The following is an 8846-nucleotide window of genomic DNA, read 5'->3' as shown; positions in this document are numbered from 1 at the left end:
CCGCGTGTTTCCATTCTGACTTCACGACTTCAAGTAGCTCATATTATCGTATACCTTTAGGTGATAGTTGATAGTTTTTTTGTAATTTTCAGAACATAATTATAATCTTTTCTACTGTGTTTTCTTGTTTATTATTCAACCGCGTGTTTCCATTCTGACTTCAAGACTTCAAGTAGCTCATATTATCGTATACCTTTAGGTGATAGTTGAGAGTTTTATTGTAACTTTCAGAACATAATTATAATCTTTTCTAATGTGTTTTCTTGTTTATTATTCAACCGCGTGTTTCCATTCTGACTTCAAGACTTCAAATAGCTCATATTATCGTCTACCTTTGAGTGATAGTTAATAGTTTTTTTGTAATTTTCAGAACATAATTATAATCTTTTCTACTGTGTTTTCTTGTTTAATATTCAAGGAAGATGATTAACCAACCGCTTGTTCCATTCGCACTACCCGAAATTGGCCTTTTTGGCTATTCCTTACTTTGTCTTTTATAGGAGCAGTGGTTAGCGGGGTTTTATTTCTACACTTTCTTTTCCTTGTACTTGATCTGCTTTCTTTGTTGTAAAAAAAAAAAAAATGGCGATTCAAGTACCGCATATTATCGAAACCTCCGCGTGAAAGTTTCCCTCAAGCAGCTCCTGTAAAAGAAAGTGGAGACGATTGTAAAAAAATATAGAAAAAAAAAAAAACTTAATTCACATCATCCTTTTTTACCGCAATTCCCCGGCGATGTTTCACTTTTACCTGGCGAGTCTTGGAAGTAAATTCAAGCTAAAACATTATCACGAGTGGCCTTCAGCGCATTCCACAAGATCCCTATCACCGGCGCCTCAAAATAACTGCTTGTACCCGTTAGTTCGTGTGTGTGGGGGGGGGGGGGGGGAGCGAGTGGGTTGGTGTGTGTGTGGGAGAAAGGGGGGAAGAGTGGACTGGTGTGTTGGGGGGGCTAGTGGGTTGGTATTTGGGGGTGAGGGAGGTGGTTGGTGTGTGGGAGAAGGGGCAGACTGGTGTGTGGGGGGGGCTAGTGGGTTGATGTGTGGAAGGGAGGGAGGGAGTGGGTTGGTGTGTGGAAGGGAGGAAGGAGTGGGTTGGTGTGTGGAAGGGAGGGGGAGGGAGATGGTTGGTGTGTGGAAGGGAGGGGGAGGGAGTGGATTGGTGTGTGGAAGGGAGGGTAGGGAGTGGGCTGGTGTGTGGAAGGGAGGGGGAGGGAGTGGGTTGGTGTGTGGAAGGGAGGGAGGGGTGGTGTGGAAGGAGGGAGGTGGGTTGGTGTGTGGAAGGAGGGGAGGTGGGTTGGTGTGTGGAAGGGAGGGAGGGAGTGGGTTGGTGTGTGGAAGGGAGGGAGGGTGGGTTGGTGTGTGGAAGGAGGGAGTGGGTTGGTGTGTGGAAGGGAGGGGGAGGGTGGGTTGGTGTGTGGAAGGGAGGGAGGAGTGGGTTGGTGTGTGGAAGGGAGGGGAGGGTGGGTTGGTGTGTGGAAGGGAGGGGGAGGGAGTGGGTTGGTGTGTGGAAGGAGGGAGGGTGGGTTGGTGTGTGGAAGGGAGGGGAGGGAGGGTTGGTGTGTGGAGGGAGGGTAGGGAGTGGGCTGGTGTGTGGAAGGGAGGGGAGGGTGGGTTGGTGTGTGGAAGGGAGGGGAGGGAGGGTTGGTGTGTGGAAGGGAGGGGTAGGGAGTGGGTTGGGGTGTGGAAGGGAGGGGGAGGGAGTGGGTTGGTGTGTGGAAGGGAGGGGTAGGGAGTGGGTTGGTGTGTGGAAGGGAGGGGTAGGGAGTGGATTGGTGTGTGGAAGGGAGGGGGAGGGAGTGGATTGGTGTGTGGAAGGAGGGGAGGGAGGGTTGGTGTGGAAGGGAGGGGAGGGAGGTTGGTGTGTGGAAGGGAGGGGAGAGAGTGGGTTGGTGTGTGGAAGGGAGGGGAGGGTTGGTGTGTGGATGGGAGGGAGGAGGGTTGGTGTGTGGAAGGGAGGGGAGGGAGTGGGTTGGTGTATGGAAGGGAGGGGAGGGTGGGTTGGTGTGTGGATGGGAGGGGGAGGGAGTGGGTTGGTGTGTGGAAGGGAGGGGTAGGGAGTGGGTTGGTGTGTGGAAGGGAGGGGGAGGGAGTGGGTTGGTGTGTGGAAGGGAGGGGGAGGGAGTGGGTTGGTGTGTGGAAGGGAGGGGGAGGGAGTGGGTTGGGGAGGTCGAGTCTGTGTAGGGGGGGGTGGAGGAGTGGATTGGTGTGTGTGTGGGGGGGAGGAGGGAACAAGTGGTTTGGAGTGCGTGGGGGGGAGAGAGGGATGAAAGTGTGTGTGTGTGTGTGTGTGTGTGTGTGTGTGTGGGATGGGAGCAACTAAACTTTGTCAATATAAAAACGAGATGGCTGCCAGGGTAGTGTTCAACCTATAGATGTTCACCTCACATAGATAAAACACATACACCCCCTCAGGACATGGTACAAAGTCTCCCTCGTCCACAGCTTACAGTAAACGCGGCAGCTTACACGGCAGGTCAGGTTATACGCTTGTCTCGGCAGCCGCAAAACAGGAAGGAAAGGTTGCAGATTCTTGTAGCTTTTTTACAGACACGTTGGCCTTTAGAGTTTGAAAAGTTACCTGATATAAGGGGACATGTCTGCAAATTTTTTCTCTTCTCTCAGTAAATGGCAAAGCATAAACAAAACAAAAAAAGATCCACATAGCACTTATATAAACAGAAAGGAGATTGTTGAAGAAGTAAAAGATTCTTGTAGCTTTTTTAGACACGCTGGCCTTTAGAGTTTGTAGAGTTACCTGATTTAAAGGGACATGTCTGCAACTTTTTTTCTCTTCTCTCAGTAAATGGCAAAGCGTAAAAACAAAAAAAAAGACCCACATAGCACTTCTACAAACAGAAAGGAGATTGTTGAAGAAGTAAAAGGTCAGATTTGTTTGGTGTCTTGATATGCCACGCCCCTCTGGAAAGCGTTCAAGTCGTAGGAAGGTTTTTTTTTTCTCTCTCCTCTCGGCATATAGCAAAACGTAAACAAAAAATGACCGCCATAGTACTGCTCCCACATAGAGAGAGGAGATTGCTAAAGAAAAGAGGGTCAGATTCGGTTGCAGAGGTGTCTTGATGGTTGATACTCCTCTCTTAAATGCGTTCAAGTCGTAGGAAGGAGGATTTATTTGTGAACGCCTAACCATTTGATACTCTATTTCACCTCTAAACTGCAATGAGCACGCTTTACATGTAAGAGTTTTAAGTTAACTACAACCCAGAGCCAAGGGCGCACTACAACACATAACAAAACACAAATATTCAGTTTTTTCAACGTCCAACTTACTTAAATATCTTTCATCCCTAGACTGCAATGAACACGCTACACATAGAAGACATTTAAGTTACATAATAATGGTTGCAAGACTCAGTTCCCTTATCTACCTACAACCCAGAGCCAAGGACGCACTAAAACACAGAACAAAACACTAAAACAAAACTTCCAAATATTCGGGTTCTTCAACGTCCAAGTTACTGACATTTCTTTCACCCCTAAACTGCAATGAACACGCTACACAGGGAAGACATTTAAGTTATATAATGATGGTTGCAAGACTCTTCATTCCCTACCTACAAGAGCCAAGGACGGAAGATTCCACATTATAACATGACAAAACTCCCAAGTATTCGGGTCAGCGCAGCGAGTGGTAACCGGAACAGCCGAGTCGCCGCTCCTGGACAACCCCGAGAAGCCGACCCACGCGAGGCCCCACAACCCAGGAAGACACACACGCACCCACCGTGACGAGGGCCGCGAGGGAGAGTGAGGGAGTGGCCGTCGATCTGCTGAGGGTAACGCCGCCTGTCATGTGGGTCACTAGAGCACACGTTAAAGGAGAGGGTCATATTAAACATTTCGCCCTCCAAGCCCACACATTTAATTGACAAGTTTTTCGTAGGGGTTTGGGGCATTTCTAGGGTAGCACATTTCATAAGACTTTCGTTGGGGCTTTTGGGCATTTCTAGGGGTAGTTTTATGACCCTAGTTCGAGTACGCACATTTGATAAGGCTTTCATTGGGGCTTTTCGGCATTTCTAGGGGTAGTTTTTTTACCCTAGTTCGAGTACGCACACTTGATAAGGCTTTCGTGGGGCTTTTGGACATTTCTAGGGGTAGTTTTATTACCCTGGTTCCGAGCACACACATTTGATAAGGCTTTCGTTGGGGTTTTCTAGGGGTAGTTTTATGATCCTGGAATAATTTGGCCAATCTTTTATGCCATGATTGTGAACAACACTCGTTAAAACCCGATTAATCTATCTCTTTTTTTGGCCTTTGAAAATATAGCTGGTGTGTGAGGGGGAAGCGTCAGAGAAAACCGAGCTCAAACCTTGCATCAAGATTTTTTTGGACACAAGCTTTACGACTATTATCCCTGACCATACGAAATGAACTCCCAATGCACTTCCCAGCCTGTGTCTTATTGGATTCTGTTATGCTTGATGAGTTTGGAGAGGCTGACGCATAGGTTGGTGAGACCTTGCGGTTCTTTGCCTGACGTTTCACCCTAGCATGGCTCATAGGGAAAGGTCATCCAGGTAAGAACTCCAGGTAAGAATCCCCACAGCTTATTCAGAAACACGGAGACGAAGATATGAAGTCACACCACACGGAAAACAAACACTCCTGCACCCGAACCGCCACCACCACCATATGCGTGCGGTGAGGTCGCTAACGATGAACACACATTGCATGACTGAGGGAGGAGGGAGAGGGAGAGGGAAATAATCAATAGCCAGCGTGGGGAACACCATGGGGAAAGTTCATGTCAATCGGTTACCGCCGCACCGAAACACAACTCAGGACCTGGGGCGGGGCAGCCTTGGGTCACCCCCCGCACCCGGCCCCTTCCCCACCCCCCATGCCCCAGCCCCTTGACGCTACACATTGCAGTAACGGGCCATGTAAACCTGAGAGGCCGTAGCATGACGCCCCTGAACCTCCACGCAGCGACGCGCTCCCCGTGCTGTCCCTCCCACGCCGCCACCTCCGGCAGTGGTCGACGGCGGGGGACGGTGAGATAGCGCCACAGAGGGCATTGTAGTCTCTCAGCCGCTGTACTCACCATCGAAGTGATGAACCCGGGTCCCGAAGCCCACGTTGAGGGACTTCCTGCCCTTGAACAGCCCGAAGTTGACGTGCCCCGTGGAGTTTGGCCGCACCTCCAGCGTCTTGTCGGGGTTTATCCTCCTCTGGACGGCATCCGCCTCCAGCCAGAACTTGGTGCCCATCGCCGCCGCTGCCAGGGCGATGGCGAAGCAGCACCCGAAGAAGGTGATGAAGATCATTCCTCGCTTCAATATACTCATGGTGGGGGGTTTCCAAGGGACACTAAAGGCAAACTACACAGCACTGCACAGCACTAGCACGCCCCTGCCGCCATAGCCGCCACGGCCAGAGGTACACTGAGCGCCGCCGAGCACCACACACACACACACACACACCTGTCTCGGAATTCTAATCGACAGTCTTGCCAACCGCCTGTTCAGGAGTTTGCAGTGCGGGTACTTACTGGTCGCGGCCAGCTCTGCCAAACTGTCGAATATATGAAGAAAAACGAGTCCACGAGAAGACCGTGGCTCAAGACGTGACGGTTATTGTATGCAGGTCCAATATTTCCGACCCAGGTGATGTGTGTTACCTGGAACGTCACGAAAGTTGCCGACTAGCGTTTTTTCCCAACCACAACTCTACTGCCTCCTGTATCCATTAAGCTGGGAGAATGCACTGCAGATGAAATAAGGAATGTGGAAGAAACAAAGTTATTTTTTAAGGGGTAAATGTTCAAAATACTAAATATGTTATCTGTCTTAAACGTTTATTTAGTTTTAGTTAAGAAAACATTCCCAAGCCATTCATTGTTTTGAGGTTTTAGACCATAGCAAGATTTGTTTTACTTGAAGAATAGGTAAATAAAGACCCCGAAGCTCCCAAACACGAGCACCCAAAAGTTAACATGAAGTGGAGAGGCTGACGAGGTTGCTGATGTTGTTATTGTTCTTGGCCGGCGAGGTTGGCACACCTGTCTCCGTGATCCTGCCTGCCTCAGCACAGGAAGAAGATCCCGGAGTGGCGAGTGTCACCGCCCCACCACCACCACCACCAGCCCCGGCGAGACACCTTCCCCCCCAACCCTCCCCTATGACATCCCATCACGCCGAGCCATCACAGCCCCGAAACACCGCCCACCATCATCACCATCATCACTAGCGGGCCATTCCCCTACCCCTTCACTACGCTTTTACCCAGGGGCATTTTGAACCGCTTACCAGTCACCCGTAGAGGCTCAATATACTGGGCTGTCACCTACACATGTATTACTAGCTGTATAATCATATTCTGCCCTGCCTGGGGGTTGGGATGGCATGTTCCTCCTTTCTCCCTTGTTTACCTGCACCAATAAACTTTCAATCAATCCATCTCGTTCCGCCTCGAAGATATTTTCCCTTCTTGAGATCTCTGACGCTTTGTATCGCTTCTTTTGTCTGTATAACTTGATATCATATCCTTCCTTTGTATCCTTTAATTATTTTTATCGCCGTCTCCACCTTTCGACATGGACCTCAGGGCTGCCACATACACCCGATATGCCAAATGGGTCTGATTTTTTTTTTCTTGTACGCGCCATTCCAAATCATTTCATACATTTCATATTTGCAGGCTTTTTTAATTCCCTTTATTGCCGTGCCCTTGAGTTGCCTCCTTTCCTCTAAAAATAAAAAAATAAAAACTGAACGCTTCTTAGATGAAGATGAAATGCATTAGATCGACTTTATGCTCTTTTATGTATCTCGTAACAATAATAACACACAAAAGTCATTGAAAGCACGACGATGTTCAAGGTAACAAATCACATTTTCATTGCATAGGGCCAGTTTTACAGTCCAGAGGGCGGATCCATCAAACCACTTACGAAACCCTGTTGTTGGTAAGTCCTCTGGGAACTCCATCATCTAGGAACGCGCTTGATCTTAAGGTGACTCCAATGGCAATGAAAGAAATGTCGATCATTGTCATCGGAACAGCCCAAACACAAGGATCATTCGTAGAGGACAGATTTACTAAAAGACTTACCAACGACCGGTCTTGTAGTGGCTTCATGAATCCGGCCCTAGTACAGCAAGTTCGTAAGCTCCCCAACCAAACACAAAATACGACGAAAATTCCTTATAGCTCTAGTGTTTGACGTTGATATAAAAAGGGGGAGGGAATTTTGGGACTCTACGAAGGAAATCTCTCTATCAGTATCAAGTAATGTGTAGAAATAGCGGATCATTGTAGTGAATATGGTTTGGTTTAGGCGTTTACAATGACAGTGTGTTGGACCGTCGAACTGGCCCTTAGTAAACAAAGTATCCCAAAAAAAAATATCGATCAGTGCCCAGTGACAACCAGCAGCAGAAGACCAGACCAGGGATGCCACGATATCGTACCCACCAAACTAGATTTTGCCATATCTAACGCATAATGACTGCACAAAACCCCCTATAATTAACACTTCCAGCAATAAATATTAATAGGTGTCGTTAGTTTTGTGGGTGGGACATTTTTTAGCCTGAAATCGGGAAAAAATGAGAAGCAGAGAACGACAATCTGGCACCGTTGGACCAGACTAACAACAGTACTTCAAGTGGAAACGTCTGTCAGAACTTTTAATGCCTTCTTTTATCATTCCAAGTCTCCGAGCGGCAGAAAATACCACTGAACCAAAATTACCTTCAACTGTCAACTCTCAGTACAAAATAACACTAAGAATCACCTCCCTTCTCCCTTCTTGTTTACCTGCAACAATAAACTATCAATCAATCAATCAACCATCTCCCTTGATACATTTAAATACTAAACCGCCTAATCATGTAACTGACTGCTCTCTCGGCCACCTCTTCGGATTCTCTACAGGGGCAGCGAGTAGCGGGCTGTTTTTTATTGTTTCCTTTTTTTGTGCCCTTGTGCTGTCTCCTTTGCTGTAAAAAAAAAAAGATATACCAAGCCGTGAATAGATATTAGGGAGTGAGACCGACTTAGGTTACTGATCATGTTTTTAGTCGTCATTAGCTTTTAATTTCATATCCTATACTTTAGACACCAGGGGGACATAGCGCAATCTTTGTTTGAATATTCAGAGACACAGTGACGTTAAGTAGGAAAATGATTAATGCACAGGAGCCTTGTATCATCTGCATTGCAAACCGAAAATACCTCTCAGTCCCCGCGAACAGGTCTTTTGTATATATAATGAACAGCAGAGGACCCAACGCACAATGGGAGGTGCAAATCAACCTCGTAAACAATTGCCAAGTCATTTTCCGGCGATTTCCAGATTATTGGTTGTCTTTTTTTATCAGTATCATGTGGCGCCCGTTTTGGTATCATTGCCTCTGTTATTCAAGGTCTGAGTGTTCTAAAATTTGACATTTCTGCCTATGGTCGGTACCTACTGTAAGACACTCTCGCTTCTCATATCAGTTATTTCTAAAGGTCAAAGAGGGGGTTAGTCGGGTTCTAATGAGCGTTTCTTCAGGTTCACGGTACAGAAGAAGGGTCAAACTACCATCAGGGTCATAAAACTTCCCCCTGGAAATGCCCACAACTCCTATGAAAGCCTTGTCAAATATGTGAACTTGGGCGGCGAAATGTTTTATAATACGATCCTCGGCTAAGATTAGGTTAGGTTAGGTTAGGTAAAGGTTAGGTTATGTTAGGTAAAGGTTAGGTTAGGTTAGGGTAGGTAAAGGTTAGGTTAGGTTAGGTTAGGTTAGGTTAGGTTAGGTAAAGGCTAGGTTAGGTTAGGTTAGGTTAGGTTAGGTTAGGTAAAGGTTAGGTTAGGTTAGGTTAGGTTAG

The sequence above is a fragment of the Eriocheir sinensis genome, chromosome 70 (assembly GCF_024679095.1).
Source record: "Eriocheir sinensis breed Jianghai 21 chromosome 70, ASM2467909v1, whole genome shotgun sequence".
Classification (NCBI taxonomy): Eukaryota; Metazoa; Arthropoda; class Malacostraca; order Decapoda; family Varunidae; genus Eriocheir; species Eriocheir sinensis.
This window is presented reverse-complemented; position numbering follows the sequence as displayed.